The following is a 21,077-nucleotide window of genomic DNA, read 5'->3' as shown; positions in this document are numbered from 1 at the left end:
CAACAACTAAGAACCACGAATGCTATGGAACCACGCAAACAACAAAGCAACACTGGGAGCGACCCACAAATACTTAACTGAGAGAACAATGGCGTCACCAGGAAGGCCCGTTGAGCGTCTCGCCGTACAAAGGACTACGCCAGGCGCCAAAACAGGTCGACAGTCAGGGCATCGGTCCGTCGCAGCCGTCAGGAGGCGGGGATCTTCGCGGGAAAAGACGTCGGGCCACTTATTTCGACAACTGGATCGATGAAGCGGGGTGCACCTTCCCTCGGCGATTTCACACGAAGTTCCTCACGATCGTCGGGCTTTGGACCGGTACCGTTGATGTCGCCCCACGTTGGGCGCCAACTGAAGGACTGGGTTATTCTTAAGACCCAGCGGTGCCAGGGAACAACACCTGAAACCTTCGTGGGTTACCTGTTCTGGCGTACCAAACACAGAGACACGGGACACTTCCAGCGACGTCAGAGATCAGCGTTTATTTACTGCAGGGATACAGAGGTCACAAGAAGTACACAACGTGTAGGTTCTCGGAGACTGCTTCAAATTCGTAGAAGTGGATCGCTCCTTTTATACAAGTTTTTGCCATAGCACAGTATGGCGAACAAAGGTTACAACTCAGTTCCCACAATAAACTTCAAAAGGGTCACGTTCATGTTTCAGGAGGCCGGAACATAATTACAACAGTCTTGCCGGTTCCCAACTGTAAAAACATATTCCCTCCGCAATAAACACATTCCATCCTAACCATAAACACATTAAGAGGAAGGACGAAAAACAGATGCAAGGAAAGGACAAGAATACACAACAGGTTAGAAAAAAGTGTCAGGGGCAATAAAGGAAATTCGATAGAAGGGTCAAAGACCTCGTGTCTAATGTATCCGTGGCTGAAACAATAGACCGGAGCGGCAAGATGAGCCTTGAGCGGGGCCATCTGCCTTACTCGTGTCATTTCCCTCATCGTAAAAGTCACCTCAAAGAAACACGTGTCCTTCGTGCAAGCTTGAAAGTCCCAGGGTCACGAAGCGGACAAAAAGCCCGTTCGCTGGCTACCTGAGGGCAAGAAACAAAATGGATGCTGTATCTAAAATGGAACCCGAGGGTTCGGATGAACAAACCCAAAAATGAGACAAACCATACGTGGCTGCATAGCGAAACTGCGTACACCCACTATACTCGTCATTTGCGGTTCGTAGATACCAAACTCATCCATATTCGTCACCACTCAAAAAGTGCCGTCCCGTCTCATACGGAACCTCACTAGTAGTGAAGGAGACCTGCTTTTCCCTGCTCTTGACTTCCCACCCATCCCCCAAACAACCACAAACATACCTTCTGTGCAAAGTTGGTATGCAGAATTTCACGCCTCAGCAAGTGAGGGTGAGTCCCAGGCCAGGGGCTAAAGAGCAAAAGAGTGCCTGTGCTCAGACTTTCCCTGCTAGGGATAGTTTATCTGGAACAAGGCCTACTCTCTTGTATCCAGCAAGGATCTAGAAATCCTGCATGAATCTGCAAGGCACATTGGCAGCATAAATTTGCATAAACTGCCCCACCTATTGCCTTCCTACTTCCTGTGCTGTAGTTGTTTGTGTAGAGAGAGAGGTCGCAGGCAAGGAAATGTTGTGAGTCGGATACAGGACCCTAAATAGCTGGTGAGAGGTATGTGGTGTTCTAAAAGCATGAAAACTGTATACCTGTGAAATAAAGTGCTTTCGTATGTGTTCTTCTGTGTTTATTGTCCTGTGCATAAAGTTGCACCTTGTGTTTGAAGGTTTAAATTATTTCAGGCTTGCATGGAGGTAGACGTTTCTGAGTAACTTTTATTCATTTCTTAAAAGCCTATACTGTCAGGATGGCCGAGAGGTCTAAGGTGCTGTGTTTAGGCCACAGTCTCCTTTGGAGGCGTGGGTTCGAATCCCACTTCTGACATGCCTTTTGGAGATTTAATCTCCTTTATCAGGTTAACATCTGATGGAAGTTGCATCTGTTGGTCTTCACTTGGCACGTTATTCCGTTCTCCTCTTGTCAAGAGAGATGGGGTTTCTCATATATTTAGGTTCTATAACGTCTTGCTGACAAAGCGCAATCCTTACCAAATGAGCATAGGACTGCTCCGGCCCCTCGCTATCGGAAAGAAACCATCCTCTGCTACCAACTGCTCCGGCCCATTTTAGTATCTCGCAATTATCTACTAGAACCCACTCTGGTCGTATGGAACTTTTTACTTGCCCAATAGCGTGGAGGGAAAACACAATTATCAAAATTACTGTCCACAATTTGCCATAATCAAGGACTCGAGACTTAATCTCTTGGCTCTCTAGTTTTTATTATCAGCATAAAGATTTGAAGATACAAAGTCCTCAATACGAGGCACAAGTACATAGGCACTAACACAAATGCTACCCTACGAAGAATCCGCATACGGCTCTGCCCTGGGCTGCTCTGATCTGCCTCCACCCTCGGGGTGCTTTCCCTAATACAGAACCCCAAATCCCAGAACACGCCCTTTGCGCCTCCTCTTCTGCGGGGTCGTCTTTCAGTAAATTTCCACAGAGCGCTGTCCAGTTCCATCGTCCATCGCTTGGCCTTGAGTCCCAGACGCCATCCGCACTAGGAGTTACGATTGGCACATTCCAATGCACTCCCATGTCTGGCTTTTACTACATAAGTCAATTTGTGAACAAAGAGCTTCTCTACTAACGAGCAACTGTCCTTGCACCTGGGGTGAGATCATGCAAGGCAGACATACTTCACATCTTTTAACTTGCAATTTACTACAGCCTAAAACCTCTACTGGAATAAATCCTTTTGGCCTATTGCCCTTGGCTAACATAAGAAAATACCAGGCCTTTCGCCTCAACGATATATGCGAATTCTGGCCACTACTTCGGTTACACAAGCAGGTTTAAATCACAGTATTGACATTTACGTCTTTCTTTCATGTGTGGTCAAACTAGACAGTCTACAGACACGAATTCTAATCTACACGTTTTAACATCACATTGTTCAAAAGGACTAAGCTCTATGCATTGCTTCAATATATACATAAGATGCTTGTACATAGCTAACACTTCTATTGAAATCGACATAGGTTAGACAATTCTTAATACATTGCACACAAAATACCTGAGTACACATTTGATTATATGCGGGTGCCAACTAACAGTAAATATAACGCACCCCTACAATTTTCAAAACTTTTAAGCGCTACATCAGTTCCCCCCTTTGATGACATCCGTCATCACACCATTACATTTCTCTTCTTTAGAACTGATTTAAACCACACTAGTCATAACTTTGCCATGTCGAACTCCCTCCATTCTCTTAAGACTCTCGTATTGCTGCTCCTGAAACTTCGCCATTCTTTTCTCATTTGCTCTAAGAGCTCTTTCAACCTTGCCTCCTTGATACCACTTCCATGCTTTCACGCATCCCCACAAACAAATCACGCAAACTACAGCAATGATAATTGGCTTCAGCACTGATCCAAGAAATCCTCTTCCCAAATTCGCAAACCACGTTCCCACTCTTCCAAATCCTTGCCCAATCTTCTCCCACACATACTCCTCCGTCAAATCCATAATCTCCTTGTGAATAGTCGTGATGTTATCTATGTACTTCCCTATCTCCTTCGTGTTGTCTGGAATATATGTGCAGCATTCCTGAACCTTCAATAATTTGCAGACCCCGCCTTCTTTGGCTAATAACACGTCTAAAGCAAGGCGATTCTGCATAACCATATTCCGTATCGACAACATCTCTCCAGCCACCAACAACAAGGACCTCGCCGTATTCATAGACAACTCGTCAACTACAGTCGCCAACCTCCTGATCTTCACATCATTCAACACCACACCCATACTAGGTATCATTGCTCCGTATATATCCCCAATCACTGCACCTGCATTTGTAGCCCTACGTCTTCTAGACTGTTGCTTCGTCTCTAACAACTCCAAGTCCTCTGTGTGATAAATCTTCGGGAATATGATAGCCAAATAGCATATGCCATACCAATTTGCAGGCAGTCTGACATACGCATTCTTTCCACATACATAATACACTGTCGGAATTACTTGTACCACCCCTTGCATAAAGTTCTTAACAGAGGCTTCCAAAGTGAAGGTCTGAGAACAGGTGCTATGTCCCACTGCGACCTTATCCGTATCGGATTGCGGCCGTCCAATACACAAATTCCCTCTCTGTACCTCATCTAACGCTATTGGTCCATAACTTCCCTTAGACTTATGAGCTCTCTCCTCCTCAGTCCAATCTACTGGGCTATCTCCGGTGTCTCGTGTCTGGGTCAATTTCCTATACCTGTCTTCTACTTGATCAATGAATTTCTTCTCCGTCTCAGACAACGCACATGTCAGGTTATTCCTGTGAGCATGCGCCGTATCCAACTTCACAGTCGGTCTAAAATACTTCAGGAGCCTGTCCTCTTTCTTATAATAATCATACTTATTCAGATGTTTAATTGCTGGAACTTCAGGAAGTACCGTATCAAAATTCGAAAAGAAATACTCGAACTGCCTCCTGTCATAAAATAGACTGAGCAATAAACTACAAGAAATCCCATATGTCAATGGGAGATGATGGTACTTGATACCCTCATCCACTGAAGCAGGCAACTGCATGCACACATAACAATCCTTCACATCCATCGCATCAACATACTCGTACAGCAACTTTGCATAAGCATTAAGCTTAAAATCACCCCTCGACAAATCCATGTGGAGTCTGCGATCATCCCTCAACTTCGATATTTCCTGTTCTCTGATACTGACACCTCTCTGCCCTGGGGTATTAGGTGTGGGTGCTCCCTGAACCTTCCCCTCTTGCCTGTGAGCCACCATGTATGAACTTATCACTACTGCAAATATGGTGACTATCACAACTCCTATCAATGTGCCTATTATCAATTTAGCCCTACGATGTGGGTTTGCAGGATCTGCCATCTTCGGAATATGCTCAATGTCCAATACAGTCTCTGAAAGGGTAAGTCTCTTTCTCATTAATGTCTCTTTCGTGAACTTAGGCAACCCTCCCTAACTTTTCTTCGTTCTATAACGGAAAAATCCCTAATTTTGTTCTTCTTCCGCTCGGGTCTAGGTTATCTTCTTTTCTGCTTGCAACCTTCTCAAATCAATCTAACATAAGCGCTGGTCCCAACAGTTCCAGGACTCCCTGCAATATTTCGAGCTTAAGGATAATCAGTTCTTGTGGATCTGGCAATGCTGTGAACGTCGGGAACTCTAAATTGTCCAAGATCATACCTCGAATGACACTCAGAAATGGCGGACTCGGAATATGAATCGTCAATATTCCTTCGATCTCCAATCCCGGAACTTTCAGCAACACTTCCACTCTCTGGAGCGGGACACTGTTGACCAATGTCATCGACCTCAATCTTCCCGTGCTCGGTAACCCTGGCATCAGTCACTGGGTATGCCCACTCTGGTGAGGCGTACTTCCGACTTGGCACCCTAGTTCTCTTTGATCTTCTCAGAGTACCTTGAGGATGCTCCTCGTCACCTGATTCTTCTTCTGGTTCCTCCGAAACTGGTGCAAGATCTGTGTCCGGTACCGACCTTAGGTTTACCCGATTCTGTCTTGCGGGCCAAACCCTTTCTGCTTCGGTGGCACCTTCGGTCTTCCCTTCGATACCCTGTGCACTAGCTTCCTCCTCCTCGGCAGAACTTGATTCCGTACTGCCCACTGCACCTCTTGCTCCTTCGCCTGTTTCTGGGTCTGTACTTGTTTCACGTTCTCCCTCAGCTCGATTCAGTGCACCATCAGCTGCTTCAGCAACCCTTACAGCTTGACTGGCCCTCTCAGGTGTTTCTATCGGCTCTCTGGGATCTTTGTTCTCGAGAGGGGCTGTATCTTCCAAGGGTGCTGGAACTCTACGGGTATGAGAAGCGTGCACCCAATTCGGTAAACCTCCACACTTGACGGCTGTGTTCGTGACAAGGATCACCTGAAAGGGGCCGCGCCACCTAGCATCCAAACAACTCTTCCTCACGTGCTTGCGGACTAGGACCCAATCGCCTGGGTCCAAGTCGTGGCACCGGTCACTCGCAGCTGGAACCGTTGCTGTCTGCACCTGCTGAGACACAGAACGGACCACGTCAGCAAGGCCTTTACAATAGTCCAGGATCATATCATCAGTGATATTTATCAAAGCAGTAGCAGGTATGGCAGGCAAACGCATCGCTCTTCCCATGAGGATTTCATGGGGTGACAACCCAGTCCTTCTATCTGGCACACTTCGAAGGCTCATAAGGACCAAGGGTAATGCGTCAGGCCATTTCAGAGACGTGGACGAACACACTTTCGCCATCCGAGCCTTCAGAGTTCCATTCACCTGCTCCACTATCCCTGAAGCTTCCGGTCTATAGCTACAGTGTAACTTCTGATCTATATTCAAAGCTGCACAAAGCAACTTCATGACTTCGCTGTGGAAATGAGTTCCTCTGTCCGATTCAAAGGACGTCGGGAACCCGTACCTTGGAATGAGTTCCCTCAATAATAGTTTTGCTACTGTGAGTGTGTCACATCTGCGTGTAGGGTATGCCTCCACCCACCTGGAAAAGACACATACTATCACTAATATGTACCTCAACCCATTACACTTCGGCATTTCAACAAAATCGAGCTGCATCCTATTGAAAGGTCCACCTGACCTCCCTATGTGACTCAACGTCACAGCAGTTCTCTTCCCTACATTCATCTGTTGGCAGGTGACACACCTCTGACACACGGTTTCAGCCACTGCCCGAAACTTCGGGTTATACCAAGTCTGACGAAACACTCTCATCATTGCATCCCTACCAAGATGTACAGCAACATGTATCAACCTCGCCATGGGATTCAACAAACTTTCCGGCAACACTGCTCGTCCATCATTCGAAACCCATATATCCACATCTCCCTTCTCACATCCAGCTCGTATCCAGCTGTCTCGTTCCTGATCCGAGACCCCTTCCTGAAGCTGTTTCAGTTCCTCCCATGAGTCTGCCATTGCTAACATCTGACCATACGCCACTTCCTCCCCAGTTTCCTCAATGTGGGTCTCCGTGAAATTGCATCCCTGCTCTGCACAAAATCGGGCTACCTCATCAGCATAGTTGTTACCCAATGAAACAAAATCATTTCCCTTTGTGTGTGCAGCACATTTAACAACAGCAATTTCATCAGGACCTTGCAATGCTTTTAGCAATTTCCGTACATGATCACCATTTCTTATGGGAGAACCTGAAGACGTCATGAACCCTCTCTGGGACCATAGCTGTCCGAAGTCATGAACCACACCAAACCCATACTGGCTGTCCGTGTAAATAGTTACACGGATCTTTTCCGCTGCCAAACAGGCACGAGTCAGAGCAATGAGCTCAGCCACCTGCGCGGAGTGTACTCCTTCTAAACAAGCGGCTTCAACCACCCCCGTGATGGTACATACAGCAAACGCTGCTCTCAGTCGACCAACACCATCTCTTAAACATGAACCGTCCACAAAGAAAATCTCATCTGACACTGGGAGCGGTTCATCAACAATGTCTGGTCTCGGTTTGGTGCATAGTTCAGTCACATCGAGACAATCATGGTCCTCACAATCTTCATTATCATCTATTTTGGGAACAGGTAACAATGTGGCAGGATTTAAAACAGCACACCTCTTCAATATCACATTATCGGCTGCAAGGATAACTTGCTCATAACGAGTCAGCCTATTATTCGTGAGGTGCTGTGTTTTAGTCCTAGTCATCAACAACTCAACAGAATGTGGCACATGTACAGTCAGAGGATGACCCATCACAATGCTCTCACATCTCTCGATGCTGACACCTGTTGCCGCAACGGATCTGAGACATCCGGGCAACGCAGAAGCTACCGGATCTAAAGTAGCTGAGAAATAGGCAACTGGTCTACGGACACCTCCATGATTCTGAGTTAACACTGCTAATGCGCAACCTTCTCTTTCACAGCAGAACAATGCAAATGCCTTGTTGTAATCCGGCATTCCCAACGCAGGAGCGCTACATAAGGCTTCTCTCAGCCTCAGAAATGATTTCAAACAGTCGTCATCCCATGGTACCGGATCACTTACATCCTTTCGCGTCAGCCGCTGTAAAGGCTTCGCTTCAAAGGAAAAGTTTGGGATCCACTGGCGGCAATAGCCCACCATTCCCAAAAACATTCTAACTTCCCTCTGCGTCGAGGGAACCGGCATTCTCAAAATCGCATCAATGCGATCTGGAGACACCTTCCTTTTACCCTTCTCAATTCTGTGCCCCAAATACTGCACCTCAGGTAAACAGTATTGCAACTTGCTTGGAGACACCTTGTGACCATTCTCTCCCAGGAAATTCAGCAACGCAATTGTATCAGTCCTGCAAGCGTCTTCTGTTTCTGACGCAACAAGCAGGTCGTCAATGTATTGCACCAAAACGGAGTTTTGTGGCAACACAAGACTCTCTAGGTTTTTCTTCAAGAGTTGATTGAAAATCGATGGGCTCTCCGTATACCCCTGTGGGATACGACACCACGTTAATATACGATTCTCTAGCCTAAATGCAAAAAGAAATCTGCTCTCTTCGTGTAGGGGAATCGAAAAAAATGCTTGACACAAGTCAATCACCGTGAACCATCCAGCTTCACATGGGATCTGAAACAGTATCACAGATGGATTCGGTACCACTGGACAACATGGACCAACTATGTCGTTTATTTTTCGCAGGTCTTGTACTATTCTGAACTTTCCACTTGGTTTCTGCAGTCCCATAATGGGCGAGTTACATGGACTACCCATGATCTCCACCAGTATTCCCTGCCTAATCATAGACTCGATCACAGGTTTGATGCCAGCAATCGTTTCAGGGGATAATTTATACTGAGGTGTTCTCGGAAATTCCGCATTTGGCTTAACCTGTATCTTCACTGGTTCCACTCCCCTGACTAAGCCAATCTCCTCTCCACTTAGGTCCCACACGTCAGCCGATACTGTTTCCCTCAAATCCTGTGGAAGCTCCTCCCCTGTCAAAGCCGGGTACACTTCCACACACACCCGCTGATTTGCAACCTTAAAGGTCGCATCCTCATCTCTTGTCTGCACCTCTACTCCTTTCGGGGTACAGTAAATTGTGCAATTGAGCTTGCACAATAAGTCTCTCCCCAACAAACAAACAGGACTAGAATCGCACACCACGAACTGATGTCGATCCCTAAAGTTTCCTATCCTAACTGGAATCGGTTCTGTCAAAGGGCTAACTAGCCTTTTGTTCGCTACTCCAACCACTTGTATGCTTTCTCCAGAAAGGGCTACCCCCGGAACTACTGCTGATCTTATCGTTGACCTGGTAGCCCCCGTATCTACCAAAAAAGTAGTAGGGTGTCCATCGAGTTCCGCTTCCACAAAAGGTCCTCTCTGATCTACCTCTAAAATGGCTCTAAGTAGGCAATCATCATCCTGGCCTAAACTTAACTGGGCCAGCAAATCTGCATCCCTCTCCTCTCCTACTTCGAACATGGGCATCTGCAAATAAGTCCGAGCTCCCTGCTGTATGTTCTGTATTCTGGGTGGCTGGGGAACCTGCACTTGCGAGATGCCGGTCCCCCCTTGCATCATTCTCGGTACAGTCACCGTCTGTACCTGTTCCGCCCCAGGGACCTGACCCATTCCTCCCTCCATCTGCGGCTGATTATAGGGGTTCAAGGGGCACTCGCGCCTCCAGTGTCCCACCTGGTGACACTGGTGACAAGCAGTCGTCTTTTTCAGGATCGCTACATCTATGCCTGTTCTAGGGTCCACGGGCCTCGGCCTTCCCTGACCCTGCACATTCTGATTCCCTGTCTGATAATTTCCCTGTCTCCGCACCACTGGACCCCCATTCGGCGGTCCCTGAGCAGCTTGCATCTGAATGAGCAATAGGTTATCCTTCATCTTCTTGTGCTTTGACTCAATCTCATCCGTGCAGTACCTAGCGTACCGCAAGATTTCATCTACGGGCTTATTCTGCCAACAGATCAAATGCTGCTGTATCATGAGACTGACCTCGGGCTTCAAACCCAGCACGAACTTAGACACAAACTGCCCCATGTCCTTCGTTTCCAGCTCGTCCAGGCCACTGTACTGCTTAAAAGCTTTCAAAAGTCTCTCATAAAACTCATGTACTGTCTCCTTTGGCTCCTGCACCGTCCTGTCTATTTTCACCCAATCAATATCTTGGGGTGAAACCTTCGATTTCAACCAGGTAATTACTTTCTCATACAGCCTCATCACTACTGGCGACGGACCATTTGTAATCAGGTTCCTATCAGGCTCATAGTCCGGCCAATCAACAGCAATTTTACATGCGTTCCACAGATCTCCTGGAACCACAATATCGAATAAGGTATTTAAGTCTATCCACAACACCTTCGATATTTTGACAAAACGCTCAACCTGCTTGTACCACTCTGCAGGCTTCTCCCTGAGCCTGGGAAAATCATTCGTAAATGATGCCAAATCCCCCCTGCTCCATGGTACATGCACATATCCTCCATTCGCCACTTCCCTAAGGGGAAAGGTCTTTGCTAGTAGCAATCCCTCTGCCGGAGTTCCTCCTTCCGCTCCCCTTGAGGTCTTTTTCTTTGACCATTTCTCTTCCCACTTATCAAGCGTCAACCACGGCCGCATGGCTAAAACCAGTTCTCTAGTATGTGACCTCAGTCCAACAACCCTCTTCTCCTCTAGCTCCCGCTCAGTATAATGCATCCTATGACTTCCTTGCAACACCCTAGTCTTGGATAAATCCACATCATATTCCTTCGCCAATCCCCTCAATTTCTCGTGTGCCATTCGTGCTTTCCGCGTCACATCTTTCGCCACGAAAAACAGCTCATCTGGATTGTAAGATACTATCCTCTCAAGAGGTAGACTTCCATATATAATTTCATCTACCTCTGCCTTGAGCCTTACTATGTCTATCATCCCTGCCTTCAAGGCTCCTTTCAACACCTGACAACTTGCTCCACGTCCCTCATCATATTCGCATTCTGGTTCTTTCTCTCTCCTCTCTTCTGGTGTCTCTATGGGAGCAGAACAACTCTTAAAGCCATCTGGAGCTTTCCCCGCTTGGCCCATATTCCAGCTCATTTGCCTCTTTGGCGGTACCCATGACCTTAAATCTGACCTTGACTCCATCAGAGTCCTCGGTCTCTCCGATCTCTGGTCTTCCTCTCCCCTCGATGTGTCTGACACTGCTGCCAATGGTGTACTCCATTGTACAGGGCTTGGAGGTCGGGCCGTTGCCCCTTCCAACCCACTTTCCCCGCTTTCTCTCCTCGTCCTTTCTGCCACTCGTTCTGACCTCTCTCTTTCCTCTGATTCCGGACTGTATATCGACACAATCGGTCCAATGGTGACCGGTACCCTCAATGCATCCGGTAACCTCATCTCTCTTTCAATCCTCCCACTAGCCTCAGACTGACCCTGTGAACTCGCTGTTTCAAACGAAACCAACCCTTCTACTCGGGTCTCAGGTTGGATCGTTACCCTTCTAGTTTCTCCCATCTCACCCCACCTATCATCCACTTCGTCTGGATTATAAGGAGGTGGTCTCTCGTCTAACAGTCTTTGCAATACCCCATCATCGGAGTCACTCTCCTCTTCCTGTGCCTTCACATGCCTTATCCCCGTCGAGTCTATCAGCACGGGATACAATTTCTCTTCCTCAATTGTCTGCACTCTCCATCTTTTCTCCGCTGCGTCCCACTTGGCATCCTGAAATGCCCTAATCGACTTCCTCATCCTCTCCTGACTTCTTCCCTTTTCCTTATCATGTGCTGCTCTAATCCACGCATGTAATGCTTCGAACTGCGCCGGTCTTGGCAAGGGTCTTAAGGACCCCATCACCGTCTTCAGTTGGTACAGCACTGCTAGTCTAAATGAGCCATACCTCGGGAAAGCTAATTCCCCTTCACCTTGTGTAATCTTGTGCCAATTCTCAATCCAAACTATAGTATGTAACCCCACATTCTTTGCCATGTAATGTGCTGGGGTATCCTCGGGAGGGGCTTCTTCTCCCCCACGAACAACCACATGCTTATCGCCTCTACACAACTCTCGCAAAGCCCTAAGACACTTCATGATGAGCGAATTCGCTCTCGCGCTCTATTTACTTCTTGTTCTCAAATCCTCCAATAACAGCGCGACTCACACCAACCGGCCTATCACAGCGCGACACCCTCTGACGTCACCTTCCTCCGTTCGCAGCAGTTCCCTTCTCCAAACACGTTTCACGCTTGCTCTCGTTCCATTCATACACTGAAATAACCGATTAAGTTACTTCCCTGGCTGTCCGTCCACAGCCTCTGACTGTTCGTCCACAGTCTCTCGACCTTGTTGACCTCGCTTGGCGCCCGTCTGCCCCCGTCCGGCCAGACAGATCGCCACTGATCGGTTACTAACACTCCGATCCGCACACAACAACCCACGACCAGCGTTAAGTTGCCATACACACACACGTTCACTCCCCCTATCTCGGTCCAGGTGATCGATGGTACCTCACGATCTCCTTTGGGTGGTCAACAAAATCTATCTCAGGTGTCTTCTACACCACAATTCCCGGGCTGCGCGCGCTCACAGCCTGATCTCACAATAACACGACATACACATCAACTCCGCAAGACATCACACAACAAATCAACACCGCAATCTACAACATCTCATTTTCATACTCACTCCTGGAACTGCTGCTTTCGGTCGTGCTGCTACTCGCCGTCGATGCTCATCTGCTGCCGTCTGCTGCTCGCCATCTGATGATTCAGCATCACTTATCGTCTTTTGGGCCTCGAGGATCACTTATCCTTATCTAATCTTCCCTCGCTATCGGAAAGAAACCATCCTCTGCTACCAACTGCTCCGGCCCATTTTAGTATCTCGCAATTATCTACTAGAACCCACTCTGGTCGTATGGAACTTTTTACTTGCCCAATAGCGTGGAGGGAAAACACAATTATCAAAATTACTGTCCACAATTTGCCATAATCAAGGACTCGAGACTTAATCTCTTGGCTCTCTAGTTTTTATTATCAGCATAAAGATTTGAAGATACAAAGTCCTCAATACGAGGCACAACAAGTACATAGGCACTAACACAAATGCTACCCTACGAAGAATCCGCATACGGCTAAAAATAACTAAAAGCACAATCTCTAAAAGCATGAGGTAGAAAACCACCAAGCAAATGTCGATACTAGGGACACTGAACCATACCATCTCTGTCCCTACTCTGCACTAGATGACATCCCTACTTAGCAATCCCTTGAGACCCTCGTCGAGTAAAAAGGTGTCAGAGTGAAACTTCCTAAGAAGTCATCACTTAGAGAGCTTGTTCTAAGTTGCCCCCTCTATCTCTTCGCCTAGCCTTCCTCTGCCCTGGGCTGCTCTGATCTGCCTCCACCCTCGGGGCGCTTTCCCTAATACAGAACCCCAAATCCCAGAACACGCCCTTTGCGCCTCCTCTTCTGCGGGGTCGTCTTTCAGTAAATTTCCACAGAGCGCTGTCCAGTTCCATCGTCCATCGCTTGGCCTTGAGTCCCAGACGCCATCCACACTAGGAGTTACGATTGGCACATTCCAATGCACTCCCATGTCTGGCTTTTACTACATAAGTCAATTTGTGAACAAAGAGCTTCTCTACTAACGAGCAACTGTCCTTGCACCTGGGGTGAGATCATGCAAGGCAGACATACTTCACATCTTTTAACTTGCAATTTACTACAGCCTAAAACCTCTACTGGAATAAATCCTTTTTGGCCTATTGCCCTTGGCTAACATAAGAAAATACCAGGCCTTTCGCCTCAACGATATATGCGAATTCTGGCCACTACTTCGGTTACACAAGCAGGTTTAAATCACAGTATTGACATTTACGTCTTTCTTTCATGTGTGGTCAAACTAAACAGTCTACAGACACGAATTCTAATCTACACGTTTTAACATCACATTGTTCAAAAGGACTAAGCTCTATGCATTGCTTCAATATATACATAAGATGCTTGTACATAGCTAACACTTCTATTGAAATCGACATAGGTTAGACAATTCTTAATACATTGCACACAAAATACCTGAGTACACATTTGATTATATGCGGGTGCCAACTAACAGTAAATATAACGCACCCCTACAATTTTCAAACTTTTAAGCGCTACATCAGGACCCATGTAAGAGGTCATCTGGAAGAGTCATGCTCTTGTATGCCCTGGCCAGACGGGCCCTGCAAATTTGGAAGAATGCCATTCATCTGGTAGACAACTGGACTCCAGCACACTTACAGCAATTTCCTCAGGGCTTTGATCAGGGGCTGCTTAAATTTGCATACTCCACCCTATGTTGTGACTTTGAGATCCCTTGTTGAAATTGCTTTAGCCAGCCAAGAGGTGGCTATTGTCTCAATTTCAAAGCAGCTTTGAGCCGTTCAAGTGGCTGGTGAATAGCACTTTCTCTTTGTTCGCCTCAAAGTTCTAAAGAGTTCTCCATAAGTCCTGCTCTGTACAGATTGTTCAAAGATCTGTTGGAAGTGCATATAATAGGATAAATAAATTGAGGGCATTCCTTTTCAGTACCTCACCTGCATGGCTGTCTGGCCTCTGGAAGATGCTGGGAAAGCAAGTCAGGATGGCCGAGTGGTCTAAGGCGCTGCGTTCAGGTCGCAGTCTCCTCTGAAGGTGTGGGTTCAAATCCCACTTCTGACAGTCCTGTGTTTACTCTACTTTTTTTCTTGAGAAATATGATCATTTCCCTCGCAGTGGCTTATAGGATTGTCTTCTTGGAAGAGTGCAGTGAGTTTTTTTCTTGCTCTAGCCACTATTGGCCTAAGCTCTGTGCATTTTTTGGTTCCTAATATCTTTCTCACCCTTTAGATGAAAAAGCAGCATGGGGTCAGGATGGCCGAGTGGTCTAAGGCTCTGCGTTAAGGCCGCAGAATCTCCTGGAGGCGTGGGTTCAAATCCCACTTCTGACAAAACTTGAATTCCATTTTCTCTCTCAGTTCTTTTAGAATCTCAGCTAAAAATTGGCAATGTAAATAATATCTGAATAAGTACCAAACTTCAGTTTCAACTGCAAATGCATTTGCCCTATTCTATCCTTAACGTTAATGTAATATTCTTCTAGCACTCGTGGTGTTTTATATTTCTTTTGTGGGGTACTTTAAAAATCTTTTTTATGAAAGAAATGGGTTACATTAAGTCTTGTGATGTTTTAGGTTTCCAATAAGGAGGTTTTAAATTTTATGTCACGTCATCTTCAGATGCTTCATTCAAGAGATGTTTCCACTATAGAATGCAGAGCAAGGGCAAAAATACAAGTGATAGAGCGAGTGAGTGAAAAGGAGTGTTGTGGAAGGAGAGAATGAAACAAAGACAGAGTGAGTGAACGGCAGGGAGGCATAGAAGAGGAGTCTAGTAGTGAAGGAGACCTGCTTTTCCCTGCTCTTGACCTCCCACCCATCCCCAAACAACCACAAACATACCTTCTGTGCAAAGTTGGTATGCAGAATTTCACGCCTCAGCAAGTGAGGGTGAGTCCCAGGCCAGGGGCTAAAGAGCAAAAGAGTGCCTGTGCTCAGACTTTCCCTGCTAGGGATAGTTTATCTGGAACAAGTCCTTCTCTCTTGTATCCAGCAAGGATCTAGAAATCCTGCATGAATCTGCAAGGCACATTGGCAGCATACATTTGCATAAACTGCCCCACCTATTGCCTTCCTACTTCCTGTGCTGTAGTTGTTTGTGTAGAGAGAGAGGTCGCAGGCAAGGAAATGTTGTGAGTCGGATACAGGACCCTAAATAGCTGGTGAGAGGTATGTGGTGTTCTAAAAGCATGAAAACTGTATACCTGTGAAATAAAGTGCTTTCGTATGTGTTCTTCTGTGTTTATTGTCCTGTGCATAAAGTTGCACCTTGTGTTTGAAGGTTTAAATTATTTCAGGCTTGCATGGAGGTAGACGTTTCTGAGTAACTTTTATTCATTTCTTAAAAGCCTATACTGTCAGAATGGCCGAGAGGTCTAAGGTGCTGTGTTTAGGCCACAGTCTCATTTGGAGGCGTGGGTTCGAATCCCACTTCTGACATGCCTTTTGGAGATTTAATCTCCTTTATCAGGTTAACATCTGATGGAAGTTGCATCTGTTGGTCTTCACCTGGCACGTTATTCCGTTCTCCTCTTGTCAAGAGAGATGGGGTTTCTCATATATTTAGGTTCTATAACGTCTTGCTGACAAAGCGCAATCCTTACCAAATGAGCATAGGACCCATGTAAGAGGTCATCTGGAAGAGTCATGCTCTTGTATGCCCTGGCCAGACGGGCCCTGCAAATTTGGAAGAATGCCATGCATCTGGTAGACAACTGGACTCCAGCACACTTACAGCAATTTCCTCAGGGCTTTGATCAGGGGCTGCTTAAATTTGCATACTCCACCCTATGTTGTGACTTTGAGATCCCTTGTTGAAATTGCTTTAGCCAGCCAAGAGGTGGCTATTGTCTCAATTTCAAAGCAGCTTTGAGCCGTTCAAGTGGCTGGTGAATAGCACTTTCTCTTTGTTCGCCTCAAAGTTCTAAAGAGTTCTCCATAGGTCCTGCTCTGTACAGATTGTTCAAAGATCTGTTGGAAGTGCATATAATAGGATAAATAAATTGAGGGGATTCCTTTTCAGTACCTCACCTGCATGGCTGTCTGGCCTCTGGAAGATGCTGGGAAAGCAAGTCAGGATGGCCGAGTGGTCTAAGGCGCTGCGTTCAGGTCGCGGTCTCCTCTGGAGGCGTGGGTTCAAATCCCACTTTTGACAGTCCTGTGTTTACTCTAATTTTTTTCTTGAGAAATATGATCATTTCCCTCGCAGTGGCTTATAGGATTGTCTTCTTGGAAGAGTGCAGTGAGTTTTTTTCTTGCTCTAGCCACTATTGGCCTAAGCTCTGTGCATTTTTTGGTTCCTAATATCTTTCTCTCCCTTTAGATGAAAAAGAAGCATGGGGTCAGGATGGCCGAGTGGTCTAAGGCGTTGCGTAAAGGCCGCAGTCTCTCCTGGAGGCGTGGGTTCGAATCCCACTTCTGACAAAACTTGAATTCCATTTTCTCTTTCAGTTCCTTTAGAATCTCAGCTAAAAATTGGCAATGTAAATAATATCTGAATAAGTACCAAACTTCTGTTTCAACTGCAAATGCATTTGCCCTATTCTATCTTTAACGTTAATGTAATATTCTTCTAGCACTCGTGGTGTTTTATATTTGTTTTGTGGGGTACTTTAAAAATCTTTTTTATGAAAGAAATGGGTTACTTAAGTCTTGTGATGTTTTAGGTTTCCAATAAGGAGGTTTTAAATTTTATGTCACGTCATTTTCAGATGCTTCATTCAAGAGATGTTTCCACTATAGAATGCAGAGCAAGGGCAAAAATACAAGTGATAGAGCGAGTGAGTGAGAAGGAGTGTTGTGGAAGGAGAGAATGAAACAAAGACAGAGTGAGTGAACGGCAGGGAGGCATAGAAGAGTAGTCTAGTAGTGAAGGAGACCTGCTTTTCCCTGCTCTTGACCTCCCACCCATCCCCAAACAACCACAAACATACCTTCTGTGCAAAGTTGGTATGCAGAATTTCACGCCTCAGCAAGTGAGGGTGAGTCCCAGGCCAGGGGCTAAAGAGCAAAAGAGTGCCTGTGCTCAGACTTTCCCTGCTAGGGATAGTTTATCTGGAACAAGGCCTACTCTCTTGTATCCAGCAAGGATCTAGAAATCCTGCATGAATCTGCTAGGCACATTGGCAGCATAAATTTGCATAAACTGCCCCACCTATTGCCTTCCTACTTCCTGTGCTGTAGTTGTTTGTGTAGAGAGAGAGGTCGCAGGCAAGGAAATGTTGTGAGTCGGATACAGGACCCTAAATAGCTGGTGAGAGGTATGTGGTGTTCTAAAAGCATGAAAACTGTATACCTGTGAAATAAAGTGCTTTCGTATGTGTTCTTCTGTGTTTATTGTCCTGTGCATAAAGTTGCACCTTGTGTTTGAAGGTTTAAATTATTTCAGGCTTGCATGGAGGTAGACGTTTCTGAGTAACTTTTATTCATTTCTTAAAAGCCTATACTGTCAGGATGGCCGAGAGGTCTAAGGCGCTGTGTTTAGACCACAGTCTCCTTTGGAGGCGTGGGTTCGAATCCCACTTCTGACATGCCTTTTGGAGATTTAATCTCCTTTATCAGGTTAACATCTGATGGAAGTTGCATCTGTTGGTCTTCACTTCGCACGTTATTCCGTTCTCCTCTTGTCAAGAGAGATGGGGTTTCTCATATATTTAGGTTCTATAACGTCTTGCTGACAAAGCGCAATCCTTACCAAATGAGCATAGGACCCATGTAAGAGGTCATCTGGAAGAGTCATGCTCTTGTATGCACTGGCCAGACGGGCCCTGCAAATTTGGAAGAATGCCATGCATCTGGTAGACAACTGGACTCCAGCACACTTACAGCAATTTCCTTAGGGCTTTGATCAGGGGCTGCTTAAATTTGCATACTCCACCCTATGTTGTGACTTTGAGATCCCTTGTTGAAATTGCTTTAGCCAGCCAAGAGGTGGCTATTGTCTCAATTTCAAAGCAGCTTTGAGCCGTTCAAGTGGCTGGTGAATAGCACTTTCTCTTTGTTCGCCTCAAAGTTCTAAAGAGTTCTCCATAGGTCCTGCTCTGTACAGATTGTTCAAAGATCTGTTGGAAGTGCATATAATAGGATAAATAAATTGAGGGCATTCCTTTTCAGTACCTCACCTGCATGGCTGTCTGGCCTCTGGAAGATGCTGGGAAAGAAAGTCAGGATGGCCGAGTGGTCTAAGGCGCTGCGTTCAGGTCGCAGTCTCCTCTGGAGGCGTGGGTTCAAATCCCACTTCTGACAGTCCTGTGTTTACTCTAATTATTTTCTTGAGAAATATGATCATTTCCCTCGCAGTGGCTTATAGGATTGTCTTCTTGGAAGAGTGCAGTGAGTTTTTTTCTTGCTCTAGCCACTATTGGCCTCAGCTCTGTGCATTTTTTGGTTCCTAATATCTTTCTCACCCTTTAGATGAAAAAGCAGCATGGGGTCAGGATGGCCGAGTGGTCTAAGGCGCTGCGTTAAGGCCGCAGTCTCTCCTGGAGGCGTGGGTTCGAATCCCACTTCTGACAAAACTTGAATTCCATTTTCTCTCTCAGTTCCTTTAGAATCTCAGCTAAAAATTGGCAATGTAAATAATATCTGAATAAGTACCAAACTTCAGTTTCAACTGCAAATGCATTTGCCCTATTCTATCTTTAACGTTAATGTAATATTCTTCTAGCACTCGTGGTGTTTTATATTTGTTTTGTGGGGTACTTTAAAAATCTTTTTTATGAAAAAAATGGGTTACATTAAGTCTTGTGATGTTTTAGGTTTCCAATAAGGAGGTTTTAAATTTTATGTCACGTCATTTTCAGATGCTTCATTCAAGAGATGTTTCCACTATAGAATGCAGAGCAAGGGCAAAAATACAAGTGATAGAGCGAGTGAGTGAGAAGGAGTGTTGTGGAAGGAGAGAATGAAACAAAGACAGAGTGAGTGAATGGCAGGGAGGCATAGAAGAGGAGTCTAGTAGTGAAGGAGACCTGCTTTTCCCTGCTCTTGACCTCCCACCCATCCCCAAACAACCACAAACATACCTTCTGTGCAAAGTTGGTATGCAGAATTTCACGCCTCAGCAAGTGAGGGTGAGTCCCAGGCCAGGGGCTAAAGAGCAAAAGAGTGCCTGTGCTCAGACTTTCCCTGCTAGGGATAGTTTATCTGGAACAAGGCCTACTCTCTTGTATCCAGCAAGGATCTAGAAATCCTGCATGAATCTGCAAGGCACATTGGCAGCATAAATTTGCATAAACTGCCCCACCTATTGCCTTCCTACTTCCTGTGCTGTAGTTGTTTGTGTAGAGAGAGAGGTCGCAGGCAAGGAAATGTTGTGAGTCGGATACAGGACCCTAAATAGCTGGTGAGAGGTATGTGGTGTTCTAAAAGCATGAAAACTGTATACCTGTGAAATAAAGTGCTTTCGTATGTGTTCTTCTGTGTTTATTGTCCTGTGCATAAAGTTGCACCTTGTGTTTGAAGGTTTAAATTATTTCAGGCTTGCATTGAGGTAGACGTTTCTGAGTAACTTTTATTCATTTCTTAAAAGCATATACTGTCAGGATGGCCGAGAGGTCTAAGGCGCTGTGTTTAGGCCACAGTCTCCTTTGGAGGCGTGGGTTCGAATCCCACTTCTGACATGCCTTTTGGAGATTTAATCTCCTTTATCAGGTTAACATCTGATGGAAGTTGCATCTGTTGGTCTTCACTTGGCACGTTATTCCGTTCTCCTCTTGTCAAGAGAGATGGGGTTTCTCATATATTTAGGTTCTATAACGTCTTGCTGACAAAGCGCAATCCTTACCAAATGAGCATAGGACCCATGTAAGAGGTCATCTGGAAGAGTCATGCTCTTGTATGCCCTGGCCAGACGGGCCCAGCAAATTTGGAAGAATGCCATTCATCTGGTAGACAACTGGACTCCAGCACACTTACAGCAATTTCCTCAGGGCTTTGATCAGGGGCTGCTTAAATTTGCATACTCCACCCTATGTTGTGACTTTGAGATCCCTTGTTGAAATTGCTTTAGCCAGCCAAGAGGTGGCTATTGTCTCAATTTCAAAGCAGCTTTGAGCCGTTCAAGTGGCTGGTGAATAGCACTTTCTCTTTGTTCGCCTCAAAGTTCTAAAGAGTTCTCCATAGGTCCTGCTCTGTACAGATTGTTCAAAGATCTGTTGGAAGTGCATATAATAGGATAAATAAATTGAGGGCATTCCTTTTCAGTACCTCACCTGCATGGCTGTCTGGCCTCTGGAAGATGCTGTGAAATCAAGTCAGGATGGCCGAGTGGTCTAAGGCGCTGTGTTCAGGTCGCAGTCTCCTCTGGAGGCGTGGGTTCAAATCCCACTTCTGACAGTCCTCTGTTTACTCTAATTTTTTTCTTGAGAAATATGATCATTTCCCTCGCAGTGGCTT

The 21,077-nt window shown here is 46.0% G+C and overlaps 8 non-coding genes across 8 annotated transcripts; all 8 read left to right on the top strand.

Annotated features, from left to right (window-relative positions):
- Positions 1 to 1,849: 1,849 nt before the first annotated feature.
- TRNAL-UAG (transfer RNA leucine (anticodon UAG)) lies at positions 1,850 to 1,932 on the top strand. The gene has a single exon. It is a non-coding gene; the product is annotated as a tRNA-Leu (tRNA).
- Positions 1,933 to 14,931: 12,999 nt separating this feature from the next.
- On the top strand, positions 14,932 to 15,014 carry TRNAL-AAG (transfer RNA leucine (anticodon AAG)). The gene has a single exon. It is a non-coding gene; the product is annotated as a tRNA-Leu (tRNA).
- Positions 15,015 to 16,753: 1,739 nt separating this feature from the next.
- TRNAL-CAG (transfer RNA leucine (anticodon CAG)) lies at positions 16,754 to 16,836 on the top strand. The gene has a single exon. It is a non-coding gene; the product is annotated as a tRNA-Leu (tRNA).
- Positions 16,837 to 18,128: 1,292 nt separating this feature from the next.
- On the top strand, positions 18,129 to 18,211 carry TRNAL-UAG (transfer RNA leucine (anticodon UAG)). Its single transcript has one exon. It is a non-coding gene; the product is annotated as a tRNA-Leu (tRNA).
- A 632-nt stretch (positions 18,212 to 18,843) lies between these two features.
- TRNAL-CAG (transfer RNA leucine (anticodon CAG)) lies at positions 18,844 to 18,926 on the top strand. Its single transcript has one exon. It is a non-coding gene; the product is annotated as a tRNA-Leu (tRNA).
- A 186-nt stretch (positions 18,927 to 19,112) lies between these two features.
- Positions 19,113 to 19,195, top strand: TRNAL-AAG (transfer RNA leucine (anticodon AAG)). The gene has a single exon. It is a non-coding gene; the product is annotated as a tRNA-Leu (tRNA).
- Positions 19,196 to 20,219: 1,024 nt separating this feature from the next.
- Positions 20,220 to 20,302, top strand: TRNAL-UAG (transfer RNA leucine (anticodon UAG)). The gene has a single exon. It is a non-coding gene; the product is annotated as a tRNA-Leu (tRNA).
- A 632-nt stretch (positions 20,303 to 20,934) lies between these two features.
- Positions 20,935 to 21,017, top strand: TRNAL-CAG (transfer RNA leucine (anticodon CAG)). The gene has a single exon. It is a non-coding gene; the product is annotated as a tRNA-Leu (tRNA).
- Positions 21,018 to 21,077: the final 60 nt, after the last annotated feature.

Source organism: Triturus cristatus, chromosome 6 (assembly GCF_964204655.1).
Source record: "Triturus cristatus chromosome 6, aTriCri1.1, whole genome shotgun sequence".
NCBI classification, from domain to species: Eukaryota; Metazoa; Chordata; class Amphibia; order Caudata; family Salamandridae; genus Triturus; species Triturus cristatus.
Note: the sequence above shows the minus strand (reverse complement) of the source record. Positions and strands in the feature narration are given on the sequence as shown.